Here is a 16863-nt window from a genome sequence, read left to right as displayed (position 1 = left end):
CAAAAACGTATTATGTTACAATCCACACCAATGAATCACGCTCTTTTTAATTTAGACGAAAATCCGAGTTCGGACCTGTTTTTTTTTGGTCTGGTTCTTATTGAAAGGCAAGTTACCAGTGCAGTCACTGATACCTAGCCTGTGTGCTAATAACCTAATACCTCTCACTTTTTAGTCTTTCTTTCGTTTACCTAAGTCCTTTAATAAAATAATACCCATCCGGATTGGCACAAATAGGACCCTTCCGGACTGGCAGAATCTAGACCCCTCCGGATTGGGACCCCTCTGAGTTAGTTAATATAAGACCCATCCGGATTTGGACCCCTCCGAATTAGCAACTATAGGACCCCTCCGGATTTGGACCCCTCCGAATTAGCAACTATAAGACCCCTCCGGATTCGGAACCCTCCTAACTTGAAAAAAATTTTGACCCCTCCGGATTGGGAACCCTCCGGTTTTGTAAAAGTAGCTTTTCGGAGATTTCTTACTTTCAACCTATACCCCTCCGGATACGTTCTCCGATGCAATTTTGCTCTTTCAATTAACTAGGAAGGGTATGTGCTACTTTCCTAGACCCTTCCGGATTGAAGTTAAGCCTCTTAATTGGCAATTCACACTAACGGTGAAGGGTCTTATCGCTCGCCTAACTTCGGCTCGATTAAGGTTTTGCTGTGCCTTTAGCCTTCCCTTTTCGTCTAGAACAGCCTAAAGTTACTTTATTCAATCGCTATTACCTTTTGGTAGGGGTATAAGGGCTTTTCTAAAAAATTTTTGTAAAACGTGAAGGGTGTACCCTTCCAAATTGAGGAATTTGCTAAAAACAATCTCAAAAAATTTTCACGCTTACTTTTCCGAAAAATTTTTGTCCCTATCAGTAAGCTCCGCTAATTTCTGATCTATTGGTACCAAGATCAACTCGATATGTCCAGTAGTTCCAAAGTTATCAACCAAAACGTCTTTTTTCTAAACTCAAAAATTTTTCTCTCTTATAGGTTCCGCCTAACTTTTTCCGCAAATCTGGTCCTTTCGACCTAAAAATTATTGATCCGAGCTCAGAAGGCCTATACGCTTCTATTTCAAAGCAAAAGACCCGATCTAAAACGCTTTTGCCGAAAAAATTTGCGAAAAACTATGCTACCTGTACCCCTCCGGATTGATGAATCCACCAAATCAAACACGTTAAGTTCGATTTCTCTGCAACCCGGAAGGCTTTCGGGTAGCGGGTTTTAAAACTTGTAGATTCACTAGTGGAGGTTGTCCGAACAACTATTTTTACTGTTGTAACTCAAAAATTTTACAAAATTTTCTAAATTTATAGTGTTTCGTTTTCTCAAAAATCACCAAATTTCGGTTCTCGGTACCAAAATAGTTCCAACCACTTCCGAACTAAACCTAACCGGTTCTCTCTATTATGGTAGTGCAGTTACGATGTAACACACTAACTTAGCGCTTTTTTCCGTTTCAAAAATATCGATATTTCAAAAATCGCGACTTGTGGGGGAATCAAAATATCGCTATTTTGACCCTAAAAACCGGTCTGTTTTCGTTGTTTTTCACTGAAAAACGATATAAGACTATTAATATAGGCTATATAATTAATAATATTAGTAATACTATACCCCTCCGGGTTTGTTTAATATCCGAATTAAGGTGCTTAACTCGGATATTCGCAGTTCGGTGAAGGGTCACTACAGTGCAGCACTGTCGAGCCCCCCACAGATTATTATCTTACTTTTTGTACCAAAAGGGATACAAAACTTGTTAACGATACCCAACAGTCGATTGTTGTTGTTGTTGAGCCTCTTCTTGTTACTCCTTGTACTGCTTGCCGGATCAGTCTTCTCCCAAGACCCTTCCGAATTGAGCGCAAATCTGCTGACCCTTCCGGATTGAGCGCAATTTATCATTAACGTGCTTAAATGCTCAAATAACCCTACAGTACAAGCCTCACAAACGGGCTGCAAAACTGATCGTAACTATCCTGACTGATATAAATGCCTGTAACAACAATATATCTGTCAACAACAAACGGGGGGGTCGGATCACATCTTGTCTGGGGGGATGATTTCTACTGATTTTTTACTTTTTTACTGTTTTTGGTTTTTTCGGTTATTTTTTTTGTTTTTTGTTTTTCTTGGGTACTATACTACTTTTTGTTTGGTTTTACATATATCTTTAAGTGTTTTTGGTCACAAACCACTCAGGGGACGAGGGGTTCGCGATTCCCCCCACCCTTCCTGATTCGTGAATTTTCGGTCTTAACTAAGTTAAAAAGCTATTCACGGCAATCCGGAAGGCTTCCGCGTTCCGAACTACCCTTCCGCCCCGGCGGTTTAGGCCTATTAAGGGCGTTAATGTGAGCATCCGCTCGGCGCGGAGTGCTCGTTAATGGTTCCGCCGGTCATGATGTTAAAAAGAATAACACCCAGGAGCGCCATAAAAACATCTATGTAACATTCGCCCGGAAGATACATATCGACGGAAGACAAAACGGAGTCTTAAGACGACTGGCTAACGTCTAAACAGAGCTTTGCATGCTTTTCACCGTCTCTACCAAGCCAGTACTTTTCGGTGGTCTTTCTAACATCGGGTCGACCAAAACGTTACTGCTTTCGGTTTCGGTCAAAACACTCAAATTAACTAAATTACATGCAGAAATAGTGAGCTCATGGCTGGGTCTCAGTATCCCCAGACCACGAGGTCACTCCTAAAAACAGGGCTACTACTTATTATATTACTATTGTTTTTGTTCAGTAGATAAAAATCATCATCTCCATTGAAGATGGATCAACCCTTTCCCCCAACTCCTAGCTTCTCATCCTTATCAAAATGAATCTAGATGTTAATTAAATTCAAGTCAGGACATGACAGGAAGCTAAAAGTTATGTAACAGGATAAAAGTTTCAGTTCTTTTACCCTTCCGGATTGATGAATCCGCTGGATCAAGCTTGTTAATCCTGATTTCTTCTTAATCCGGAAGGCCGTCTTTCACCCTTCACCGTTGTTCGCAACGGCCTTGCAACTATTGTAGCGGCACAATAGTTGCAACTCGGAGTGTTCACTGCTATTCCTGCAACTCGTTGTCGTTTTCCAATCTCTATTTCGTAGTTGTTGTTAGCGCAGCTAATGTTGTTGTTTTTCTTTCTCGTTTTTTTAGCCAAAATGGCCTTTTCTGACGTTTCTCAGAAATATGACGTCATAATTCGAATTTTTGAAATTTCAAAATACCAGAATATTCCAGCCCTCACCGTTTGGTCAATCGTTCCAATAACGTTCTTAATTCTCAATAATCACCAATTCGGAAGGCGCGCTGCTAAAAATTCGAATTCTGCAGAGATTGCATTTTTCACATTCTGGTCGAATGTCACATTCACTTAAGACATGGGACGAGATCGTGTTACAGCTTTAAATACTACTACCAAAATACCCCACCCACTTTAAAACTAGTTACGTCAAAATGTTTAGGTCTCTATATACCTGATACACCCGAACTTGCCGATGCACGACGAAAAGAACGTTGAAGCGTAAGCACTGAAATTTTGAAGAAAAGGAGGCTCAGAAAATTCTAGAAAATATTCAAACTTTCGATTTGGACTAGAACATTTCTGAGAAATATTCAAGCTGGAGATAAATATTTGCTCTTGTTTGTCAGACAGATTCTTGCACTTGCCAATGAAGCGTTCAATTTACGTCAACCTCTTTTGGACATCATTTCAGTTTAAAATTATGCAATAAGTTGCTTAGCATAGTATAAATTGGATCAAGGTTGAAATTAAGCATCTAAATTATTTTTAAAATATTTTTTTTCAAGTTGTTTTTACCATCTATTCTACCGTGGTTACATGTAACTCACAACTTAGGTTTCAGTTTAAGATTCAGGCACCCTAGATGTAATCTGAAGATGCCCTTTCCATTCTGCATCATGGTCAAGTTTACTTCCAATAGTCTCAGGCAATGCGCAAGTAAATTTTCTAATGGAGGTGCATTGCGATTTCTGCCTCAGCGAAGATCACATGTAATTTGGCATATAGTTTTCTGGGTTTTAGTCTGCCTCTCATTGGATCGTAAGCTAGTTTTGAGACATCCATCACTTAGAAGAAGAAAGTCTCTCAGTCATGTCAAGGATAGTACCACGTGTTCCGGGTCCACGACATTCTTTTCGCTGAACCTTTTCACCGAAACGCATAAGTTCTTGCGAAGCATCTGTGAGACTGAGGGAGCAAATGCGGTCAAGCCACCTAATCGCGGTCTTTGTCTACTTCACAACCTGATAGCCCCCTTTAAAGTCCGCTTCCTACCTGGTCGTGAGTTTCATGTCCCCGGTAATGCAGATTGCACTGGCCGCGTCAGATAAGATGAAGTTGCAGTCTGTGATGAAGATGATTTCCGAGTATTCATTAGTTATTTCGAATTAAGTTTGGATAATTCTGCCAAGGGGGTTCAACCTCTTCTTGTTGCTCTTCCAGTACGTTTTTTTCCCTTGTTTCCCTAAATTTCTTAACCAGTAAATTTTCGATTTATGTAAGTCCTACTCCCACTCCCCGAACAGAAAACTTTATCGACGTCCCCGTCGATTGTGTTGACTCTAGATTACTCGAGGGTATCTTGAGGGGTCGCTCTGTTGCCATCCAGTCGAACACGAAGTCTTTTTCCCAAATCTGTTTTATTGCCGACAAATTGACTTTTTGTTTGGTTGGACCTTTTCTTCACTTGCAGGTATCTCGGTGTTCCCACTGAAGTGTGGTGTTCCCTCCTCTCTGTCATGCTCTGATCCAGAGTCATTTCCAGCTCCGGAAGGCTGTGATCCTCTTGCCAGAATGATTCATCGTCCTTGATGATCTGCCACTCTTGGTCTGGTATTAGCTCGTTAATGCCGAACAGTTCTGCCCCGATTTCAATTTGGATTATCATGTCAATCAAGAATTTATCCCCATAAACCATGCTGGTCTTCTTTCGTCCTCCTCTCCTTGTATTCATTGTCATACGCTTGTCTGGTTGTATTGATTTTTGTGCCTCGTCTTGCTCAGGTTAACTCCCATCCTCTTCAACAACGAAGCCTTCATCCGAGTTTACCTTGATTTTTTTCATTGTTACTCATGCTCGAGGCTTCATTACCATCAATCTTCTCCCTGGTTCATTTTTCGTTCACCTCACAGGCCGTTTTCGCCATCAGGTTTTTTCAGGCCTTCCATTTTTCAAGTGAATCACCAATCCTCCGGTGATGGAACGTGTAGTTTCAGTTTTGCATAATATGCAGTTCGTCCTGTACTCAAGCGACAGAAACTGCCCTGCTGGTGAACTTCAGCAATCTCAAAGGGCCCCCTCCATTTCCTTAGAAGCTTTTCGGTTCCCTTAGGTAGAATAACGGTTTAAAACACCCAGACATACTAACCTAATTTGTATGGCTTTGCCCTAACTAACTTCTCTTTAGTGTTTTTTTTTGTTATCGAATTTGTGTTTTGGCGTTAATGCGTCTGCATAAATCGTTCATCTCCTGTTGGCTCTGGATGGCTTTTCTCACGTAAACTTGTGGTGAAATCTTCTGTTTATTATACTCTGGATAGAAGAAGGTCAATGGCATTGTATTTTCTTTTTTCTGGCCAATCGAATCGATGAAGTGTTCTTTGTTGTACTATGACGAGATCTGTATGCCCCATTTGATCATTTGAACAGTACCTCCGTTTGATACAATCAGTACCTCCGTCCGAGGTAGTATGAATATGGTTCTTTATAAAACTGGCTCAAGATCTTTTAGTTGCCCTCCTCCAGGCCTCTTTTTTCTTTCTCACCTTCTATTATCTACTTGGGTAGATTGCTGGTCATTTTGTCGTTCTTCTTTGCTCTAACGAGGTCTGACAGTCTGTATCTTGCATTCACGTGTTCTTTGAGAGCCCTTATCTGCCCCGTCAGTAATCTTGGACACTGTGTGTCGTCCTCTAGCTTCACACACAATCTCTTGCTCAAGATCCTACTGTTTTTTCTGGCTCAAGATTTGTCCTCACGTTATGATTGCACAATATTGGCCTCAAGGGTTTTATACAAACCGCTATTATCTCCAGCTCTTTCTTTCCACTTTTTTCATCAGTATCTATGTTGTACATTTCCGAGGAGTCATTTGTCTGCATCTCTCTATCCTGGTGGATCAACTTAGCTTCTTTTGACTCCCCGGAAAAAATTTTGGTTCACTGTTTTTTGCCTGAACCCCAACTCCCCGGACTCTTGTTTAGCCCAAGCACTCCAATCGCCACCTTAAGCGATACTTTTTTTCAATGTATTTTGCTTCAGTCTTTCTTCCGGAATGCACTCGACTTACGAACGCACTACGTTTCGGCTTTCAAATTCTTGGTCTGCTGGCTGTCTTTTTTTACTCGGGTTTCCTCATCGGGCTTCTCAATATTGCGATTTCATGCTCAATGCCTTTCAACCTTGAGTCATTGGAATTGTTAGTCGCTTGCTTCTGCAACAATCTCATCAAGGCTGGCTCCACAAACGTTGTTCCTTTATCGATCTTCTCTACGTCATATCTTTTTGTATTCATGGTCTCTCTAACTTGTCCTGAGCTCAGCAGGACATTTAGGGGCGTCTCTGGCCTCCTGGCGAGAAGCTTTAATTTCTGCTCATTCGCGGGTAGCTTTGGATGATCTTCTATCGGTCGCCCTGATTTATCTAGCCATCGTGTCAAAGGCAAAAAGTCGTAAGCATGAAGGAAAATCCTCATGCATGAAAGTCCTCATGCATGAAGGAAAATCCAATCTTTTTTTATCGGGCCGGTCAACCTCCCTCTGCTCTTTTCTCTCCTAGAACTCAGTCTTCTTGCTGAGTCTGTCCGCATTTTGATGATTTTCTCTAGTCCCATGCTCCATTTATGTTGTTGTAACCGTCTAGACGCACAACCCATCTCCCTATGTTGCTTTTCTCTACTTCTAATAGTTTCATCAACTTTTTAAAGCATTAAGTACGTCAAAGATCTTACAAGGCAATCGGAATTCTCAAGGTTTGCCCTGATTCGAGCAGTATTCTTTAATATCAGTGTTACCTTACGCACTAGAAACTAAAATCTAATTTTTTTGTTCTATTTAACGATATTCGTTGTGCTATTGACGCGAAAGCAGCAATTAAATCCGTCTTAAAATTGGTTCAAATTGAGTGAAAGCTTGTTTTTTGCTCTATTTAATGCTGTGCTATATGCGAAGTAAAATATTTAGCACTTCATACAGTGAGTGGGGGATGGTTTTCAAAGTTTCATCTTTTTCTTAAGTCGACGATACTCCATAGACTTTAAAAAGTAGTAAGAACATACAGGCAGTCATTGATCTAAATAACCCAAGGCAACAAACCTCGTAACTTTACCAACAAGTAATAATGCAATACATAAAAATAAAAAATTAGAGGCGTTTAGTGTAAAATCTTATCATTCGATTACAAATAAACATATATTAAACTCAAGCTTCAGTCTTCCGGGCAGATTTCTTCAGAGCAATTGTTGATTGATGTTTATTCTTCCTTCCAATCAATCTGCAAAAAAAATAAAAGTAGGACGGATGGATAATGCCGACAGGACAAAGAACTACTGAAGAATACAAAGAGGATTATTGTTCCGACTTTCGTAACGAATGTAACGGAATACTTGTGCTCGGGGTGGTTCTTTTTCTTCTAACAAACTTCGACTTCTTAACTCACCATTTTTGACAATGTTTTTATAGTACTCAAAAGATATTGTTGTTCTGAGCTTAAATTTTAAAAATTAATTCACATGGAAATACTTATTGCAAAGTTATTACGGTGCAAAACTGCCATTTTGGCCAATTTGGGACGATTAATGCGCGATAAAAATTAACGCGTAAGCGGAGATTCAAATCGTCTTAAAAATTGTTCGATATTTGTTAAAAATTGTTAAATAACTTATTGTCATAATTGAGTTTTAAGTAGAAGAAAAATCTATCTGGTAAATCAGTAAATCAATGTGTCAGTAAATCGAAACGGGCGGGCCAGATCAGTAGTCCGAAAGTTGATGCTTCAATTACGTAATGCCATCAGCTAAAAATTGAGATTTGTTCAAAATAACAATATTTTTCCTGAAAATGAAAATTGAACATTGATCTACTAATTTACTGACACCTCAGTAAACTGCACGCAACCCAAAGTTTATCTTTTTTGAAATTTATATGACGTGTGGGGAGATGATTTTCACAAAAAATCTCAAATTTAAAAAAAAATTAATTTCATTTTATTACAATTTATTTTTTTAAAAATGTTTTTGCTGCTCCGTAAACCTTAAAAGGCGGTTGGAACATTAAGGGCATCGCTTTGAAACGAGCACTCTTGTTGCACCGCTCTGCGTATCTGAGTGATTTGATGGTGGCATTAGACGCTCTGTATACGATAACTACTTAGAACGAAAAGTTGAAATCCATAACTCTATTAGTTCGACAATTTTGAGTGGGAAGTAATCAATGAATTTTTGCAAAATGATCGTGTTTTCAATCCAAGTGTAAAATTTATATCATATCGCGCTGAATTAGAGGTAAAATTTTGTTTTAAAAAACTAGATTAGATATTTCCTACTTTTATTCGTACCCCACAATATCAAAGTTCAACCAGCAGACAACATAGAAATTAGATTTAGTCAAGACTGGTCGTATCAGGGTCAAGCCCTGAATGTTTGGAGCAGTACTAAAATGGAAAAATTAAATGTAAGAGAAAAATGATTTTTTTTTCTTATTCGAGATTTTTGTGAAACTGATCCCCCACACGCCATATAAAGTACAAAGTGATAGATTTCGCTCCTAGTAACAAATTAGATATGGCAAATAAGCTTCCTTCAACCATTTTGAAACGATTTCTAAGACGGATTATCTCCTCGCTTACGCGTTATTTGCGCGAAATATATCGCGCGTCAATTATCCCAAATTGGCCAAAATGGCAATCTTTAAACCGCCATAACTAACGAAAAATGATCACAGGTGAAATATTTTTTTAAAATTAAGCTCAAGGCAACAATAAGTTTTCAATGATATAATAAAATTTCATCAAAAGTGGCTAGTTGAAAAGTCAAAATATGTATGAAAAAAAACCACCCCGTACACAAATATTCCGTTACTTTGTTATGAAAGTCGGTATAAAAAGTCTTTTATTCCCCTTGTGGAAGCACAATATTAAGCTGTTTAAAAGTTAGTCATACTGCTAAGTCGGTATAATTAATTTCGTAAGCCTCTAATTTGAAAATATCTTAGGTTTGACTGGAAAACAGTCTATTTCCTAGCTGGAAGCTTTTTCATTTAATTTGGTTCAAAAAAATTTCAGAAATATTGATATTTTATTGCTTTTTCGTTCAACATTTAGATACAAGTTTCGTTCGAGTGTTATGCGAGCTGTCTAGTTTTCTGAGCTGTCGGTTTCTTTAGAAATTTCGGGTTGTTTTCTTCGAGCTGTTTTTCTTGAAACTTTTCGTGTCATCATTACGAGGCCAAACTGTGCACTGGATAGGCGCACAATTTTGTGTTTGTATGTTCCTGGATTCCAGAGACAAGTCTTTAAATAAGTTCCAAAATGTAAGTGGATTCCACTAACAAAATTGCAGTGGATTCCGCGTACAAATACCTGTAAAGTAATTTTTGTCGGCACATTTGTTTAATGCATAGAATGCACAGTTTGGCCTCGTAGTGATCTTTCAAAATATTCTAAGCTCTGTGAACTTCTGTACATATCTACATCAAGCTACAAAACTGAATATAAGAAGAGAAAACGGGACTCGCGGCAAAAAGATGCGAAATTTTTGGCAGCCCGAACGAAAAGGTTAAATCTCAGCGTTTAAAATGTGGAATAAATCTGATCATGCTATCCACATTTTCTTCACAGCTTTTTTGAACGCATCTCGATACATGCGAGAGCTCATCAAGTAGAATGCCAAATTGAACGAACTGTTTGCTATTTTGGCCACCGAGCTGAGTGTTGATAGAAACAAGGATAGTTCTGGATTGTCTGCAAAATCAACCAGTTTGTTCGAGTTCGCGCTGAGAAAGTTGCTGAGAATTGCTATAATGAGAAACACAGAAAAGAAGCAGGTCAAGTTCATCATAATGATGACGTAATTTTGTTCGTTGCGCAGTTTTCGTGCGAGTCGTTCCACTTTCGCTTCGGTTTGGGCCTTATCTAGTTCGGTTTTTGTTCGCTTTCGCAGTGATCGTGCAAATATGATGTTTGCACCCAGAAGAATCAGAAAGGGTAGTCCAGATGCGAAGCCTGCGTGGCTGACCATAGCGTATATTGGCTGAACTGGTCCAGAGGTATCCACTTGACAGGTGCATGACATCTTAACTACCAACTAAACTGATTTTCTCTAGATTTGATCTGAGTCACGGGCGGATCTGGGGTTTTCTATAGGGGTGGGGTCGGGGTTCTCAATTCTCAAAAGTTTTGAGTTTTTTCGATCTAATTATAGTTCGCCGACCTAATACGATTACTGAGAGCTTCTCAAGCGCCAAGAAGATCCCTTTTAGGTATAAACTTTTCGACGCAGACAACTTTTGAGGAAAAAATGTACAAAAAGTGCCGTATTTGAGCCTTTTTTTTGGAAAATTTGGATTAAACATTTCGTTTTTCCCCCCGGTGAAAGCTACCCTATTAGCTGGCTGCAAAAGCACGTTTAGATTAATTGAAAATTTTTACTCGCTTAAACAATTGATTTAAGCGAGTACCTACGAAGAAACTCGGAACGAGGATAGGAACGAGTTCGAATCGAATTACATGTAGATGTGAGCGATGTATGTTTGGGAAAAACTGCCATAAATTCATGGCCTATAACATACAAAAACTGTACAGATAAGGCCATAACTTTTCATGGCATATAATTTGATTCAGCGTTGATGAAAAATAAGTTTTTTATCGGTTATTGACCCAACCGTTTACGCGTGCCAATTAATAGTAGATGAACATTATTAGTTGTCTTCCTGTACTTCGATCAGCAGATTCAAAACTATGGTTAGCAGGGTGCGAGAGGCTTATCAATTTTTTTAATTCTAAATGCCGTTTTAAATGCCATGTAACCTTGGCACTTTTCCTTATCGGGCATATGATGGAAATAAAGAGTGCCACATGGAACTAAGTATCCGCAGATGACAGCTATGAGTGTAACCACTAGAGAGACCCTCTTAGAGTTGTATTCACGATGCACGAAGGGATACTTGATGCAGACTACTCGATCCAAAGCCATGGCGAGGAGGAGATAGACTGAAGCCAGACCACTGCCATAACTGTGCCACTGGAACACCTTACAAACCACGAGCTAAAAAAAGTAATTATGGTTGTACTACGCACAATTCTGGTAGCATCGCGAGGGGGACGGGACTGGAGAGAAAATCAGAATTCCATTCTGGTTGCCAAATTATCACAAATGGCCCTTAGTTACGGTCTATTATACAACACACATTAGAGCCGACCAATCTAAGCGGTTTCTAAAACGGGCCGTAGGTGTCAATTTTCTTTGATTTTGAGGAACGACCAGCAACTCATTAGGTTTCGATTTATCCGCTTCTTTCTTCCTCGACGATTGACCTTCTAGGGAAAGGGCCATCATTTCAGCTGTTCAGATTGTTTTAGAGAGAACCACCTTTTCATATATATATTTATATGTTGAAGCTTGTGCCATTTTTGAGCTTGGGTGTGTTGATAGGAAAAATAAAAGCTTAAAAAGATAGTATATAACTCATATTCGACGGCAGTTGTCTCTAAAAAATGAATGACGCTACTAAATTTCAAAAAAACTAGTTTTTTCCAGTCTTTTTTTCAATTAAAAACTTCTTCATAGCGCTGTATGAAAATTAAGGTAGTTCAAATCACGACCGAAAGACCATTGACATGTTACATGACTTCTGACAATTATTTGATCCAACCTGATTTTGCGTTGAAAAAAAACTAAAACATACCAGGAGACAAAATTATTCTCACTTTCAGCGGTAGGAACAACAATCAAAGCCGGCTCCTGTGCATGAAGCACATATAGTGCCGTCATAATTAATAGCTTAAGCAGTTTTTGTTCAAATTTTGTAAAATGCGTAACTTCAAGTTTTCCTCATAATCAATGCTAAGTATAACTGATCAATTATGCGTAGTAAAGCAACTTTCAGATCAGTTGGATTGCTTCAATGCAATTTGCATGAACTTTTTTTTGCGCCAATTTTGTTTTGTGTCTCAATACGGCTAAAATGGACATTTCGAGACAAAATTAAACCTCCAATCAACCTTACAGCCATTTTAAAATATCTAAATTTTGAGAAGTCTAAGTGATGTTTGAGCCGGTTCATTTAGTCACCAAAGCTATGCTTTTATAAAAATAGGAAACATTCGCTAGCATAACTTATCTCTAATCAGCAATATAAGCAGTTTTATCAATCTCTAAACATTTAGAACCATGTAAACAAAACTGCTCGTATCAGGGCGAAGCCCTGAATGTTTCGTCTGCTTTTTAAATTTTAATAACATTAAAAAACTAAATGCAAAAAAAACTAAAATTTTATAAAAATAAAAAATCGAGATTTTTGTAAAATCATCCCCCACACGACATATTAAGTACAAAGTGATAAATTTAGCAATAAATAAGCTTTTTATTACATCGATTGTGGCATATAAGCTTCCTTGAACCAATTTGGATCGATTTCTCAAAAGGATTAAATCTCAACTAACGCGTTAATAGCGCGAAATATATAGCGCGTTAATTGTCCCAATTCGGCCAAAATGGCAATCTTTAAACCCCCACAAAACTACGAAAAGTGATCACAGGTGAAATATCTTTTCAATATTAAGCTCAGTACAACAATAGTTTTTGCATGATACAAAAAAAAATTAGCGAAAAATGGCTAGTTAAAAAGTCAAAATTTAACTGAAGAAAAAAAACCCACCCGAGTACAAATTTTGCGTTACTTTCCTTACAAAAGTCGGAACAATGAAAGTGGAAACTAATTTCTTTTAATTTCTCTCTCAGTGATTACATAGATATTTTTGTCTAAATGCCAACCAAAGTAGTGAACTAAAACATGTCATAAGAAAAAAGTAGCTACAAGAAATTTTAATGTTTCGACTTTCGTAACGACAGTAACGGAATATTTGTGCTCGGGGAGATTTTTTTTCAGACAATTTTCGACTTTTTAAGTAGCGAAGGGATTTTTGACGGGACTTTTAATATGTTTCTAAAAGCATTGTCGTCCTGATCTTAATTTGAAATGATATTTCACCTGTCTTTTTTTTATAAAGTTAAGGGGGTTTAAACATTGACATTTCTGCCAATTTCGGGCCATTAACGCGCGATGTATTTTGTGCTATTAACGCGTAAGTGGAGAATTATTCAGTCTTAGAAAAGTTGGTTGAAGGAAGGTTATTTGTCATAATATATTTGTTACTAGGAGCGAAAGCTATCACTTTTCATTTTATAAAGCGTTTGGGGTGTAATTTTTTGCAAAAATGTCAAATTAAAAAATGTTTTTTTTTGTCCTACATTTTATTTTTTCATGATATTACTGCTCCAAAGACTTTAAAAGGCAGTCGGAACATTCAATGCCTTGCCCTGATACGAGCTTTATTGTCCTTTAATTTACCCTAATTTAGGATCACATACGATAAAATCTCATTTCAAAAAACTCCTCAAACAAAAACTAAATTGAAAAATTTAATCGACTCTGTGTATCCTAAATTAGGCCTTACTGTGTAAAATTTGATGAGAAAATATCAAACTATAATTGCAGAAGAAAACGTGGTCGCTTGTTACTAGATTTGCATAAAATTCTAACCATGTTCGATGGGTTTGGATTTGTCAATGAAATCCCTCAAGTTGGACATATTCCAAATGATCTTCATTTTACTGATCTTAGATAAAAATGGATTTTCTGTACAAGCCATGTCAGCAAAAACAAAACGAGTTTCTTGCCAAAAAACTCGTTTTAAGAATCAATTCAATTTATTTTAGGACAATTTGTGTGGTTGTATTGATGGAACTATAGGTTTTGATTTTACAATATCTAAAGTTTAACATCTGGAAAAAATTAGGCCGCCTGCTTTGCAAATAGCTATAAAAACTAAACAAGACTCTATCAGGGCAAAGCCGTTATCTAATGCTTTTTAAATGAACTCGAATAGATAGGTTTTTGATAAACTATGAACTTCCTGCTGATAATATCATAATTTAAGTCTTAAAAAATTAGTCGTAAATGAAGTTATTGAATACAATTAGCTTCCCTTAACTCAATTTCTTGGAACAATTTTCTAATGCGAGATAAATCGCCACGCGTTTACACTTTCAGTACCAATGTACAAAACGAGCAGTTGACAGTGCGCGTATGTCCAGGTTTATTTAATGGTGTGCGAGACCACACAGATACAAGAGTCGTTCCCCACGTGACCAAAAAATCTTTTGAAAATGAATCGGAATAAAAACCCACCCCGAGAAAACAATTTTCCTCGCCTTCTTTGAAAAATGCACGAGTGATTTGAAAAATGTGATTCATATGAGTTCCATGTATGCGCTGTTATCTGTTTATTATTGTATATTTTCCCGCGAAAGGGCAGATGTTTGCATATCAAAAAAGTAGTTCATTGCGTTTAAGTTAGATTGAAAAAGCCAATCAGTTAAAGCGGTAGATGGACAAAACTGCAAACAAGACTGCGTTTCAGGGCAAAACGTTGAAGGTTCCGACTGCCTCTTAACTGGTCTAGAAGAACTTTTGTTCGAAAATTTATTATCAAATATAAAGTTTCAATTACAAGTGCTAACGTTTGAGTAGAATTAACTTGACCAAATATAGTTGTCCTCAATTCAATTTGGAACGATTATAAGTGCAGATATTTTACCACAAATTTCCCTTGTTTTGTGAAAAAAATATAAATATTTGTAAAAAAAAATTAATTATTAAGTTTCATAAATGAATAATTTGGCGCCAATAAATTATTTGCGCATAAACATTTTTGCTTCCCCCTCAGCTCACACAAGCATCAATTTATGATTTAACAAGACTGCTCGTGTCAGGGCAAAGCCCTGAATGTTCCCACTGGCTTTCAAGGTCTATGGAGCCGTTATCACATGAAAAAAAACTATATGCTTGGGAGGTCATTTTACCGTAGGTCACTTAGGGGGGGTGGGGGGGGGGGGGGGGGGTAAGGGAGATTGTGCGTTTGATCCAAGTTTTTTGATAGCTTGCAAATCAAAAAAATAGTTAATTGATTGTAAGTTAGATAGAAAAAGCGATAGATGTTTTAAAGCGTTAGATGTACATAAATCCAAACAAGACTCGTATTTTAGGGCAAAACCCTAAAGTTTCCAACTGCTTCCTAACTGGTCTAAAACAATTTTTGTACGAAAAATTTTATCTAGAAAAAATTTTCAAATAAAAGTGCTAAGATTTGAGTAGAATTAACTTGACCAAATATAGTTGGCCTTTATTCATTTTCAAACGATCATGAGTGTAGATATTTCAAAACACATTTCCAATATTTTGTGAAAAAAAAATAATTGTGTAAAATAAATTATTAAGTTTCATAAATGAATAATTTTGCACAAATAAATAATTTTGTGCGAAAAAAACACGTACAAATAATTTGCGCATAAGAATTTTTCCTCCCCCCTCACCTCTAACTAGCTCCAATTTATGATGTAACAAGACTGCTCGTATCAGGGCAAAGCCTTGAAAATTCCGATTGGTTCTTAAGGTCTATGGACGAGGAATTAAATGAAAAAAAAATGTAAAAATCATGCCCCACATGAAATTCATCCACTCACACGCCATATGAAGTACGAAGTGATAGAATTCGCACCTAGTACCAAATCATTTTTGGCAAATTAATTTCCTTCAACCAACTTGGAAGTTTTTCTCAGACTGACTGAATCTCCACCTACGTGTTAATAGCACGAAATATATCGCGCGTTAATTGTCACAACTTGACCAAAATGGCAGTCTTTAAACCCCCACAACTTCAAAAAAAAGCAATCGCAGGTGAAATATCTTTTCGGATTCAACCTCAATAGCTTGGCGGACAACAATAGTTTTTGAATGATAAAAAAATGGCTAGTTAAGAAGTCAAAATTTACTCGAAGGAAAGAAACCCACCCCGAGCACCAATATTCCGTTACTTTCGTTACGAATTTGGAACATTAAGTGGTTTTACAAAGCTATTTATGTAGACTAAATATGTTTGTCAATATCTATTGACGGGGTTTTTAATACCACTCAAGAGATATTGTTGCCCTGAGCTTAAACTTCAAAAAATATTTCACGTGTGATTATTTGTCGCAAAGTTATTGGGGTTTAAAGATTGCCAATTTGGCCAATTTGGGACAATCAACGCGTGATATATCTTGCGCTATTAACGCATGAGCGGAGATTTAATCTGTCTTAGAAATTGTTCTAAATTGGTTGAAGGAAGCTTATTTGCCATGATATATTTGTTACTAGGAGCGAAAGCTATAACTTTATACTATAAACGGCGTGTGGGGGGATGATTTTCGCAAAAATTTCAAACTAAAAAAACATTAAACATCAAACTTAAAAAACATTTCAAAAAAAAACACATAAATTTTTTGCTCAAACCTTTAAACAAAAACAAACAAGACTGCTCGTATCAGGGCTAAACCCTGAAATTTCTGACTGCCTTTTAAGGTCTATGGAGCAGTAATAACATGGAAAATTAAATGTGAACAAATATACATATATATATATATATATATATATATATATATATATATATATATATATATATAATATATATTTTAGATTGAGATTTTTGCGAAAATCATCTCCCCACACACCCGATGTAGTACAAAATGATTTCTCTCTTAGTAACAAATCAATTATGGCCTATAAGCTTCCTTCAACCAATTTG

The 16863-nt window shown here is 37.2% G+C and overlaps 1 protein-coding gene across 1 annotated transcript in view; it reads left to right on the top strand.

The window, feature by feature from the left end:
* LOC134848436 (E3 ubiquitin-protein ligase MIB2-like) overlaps positions 1 to 16863 on the top strand; it is a 445218-nt gene that overhangs the window by 276559 nt on the left and 151796 nt on the right. The gene's annotated exons all lie outside the window — the stretch shown is intronic.

The sequence above is a fragment of the Symsagittifera roscoffensis genome, chromosome 1 (assembly GCF_963678635.1).
Source record: "Symsagittifera roscoffensis chromosome 1, txSymRosc1.1, whole genome shotgun sequence".
NCBI lineage: Eukaryota > Metazoa > Xenacoelomorpha > Acoela > Convolutidae > Symsagittifera > Symsagittifera roscoffensis.
The sequence above is the reverse complement of the archived record's forward strand: the minus strand, read 5'-3'. Positions and strand labels throughout refer to the sequence as shown.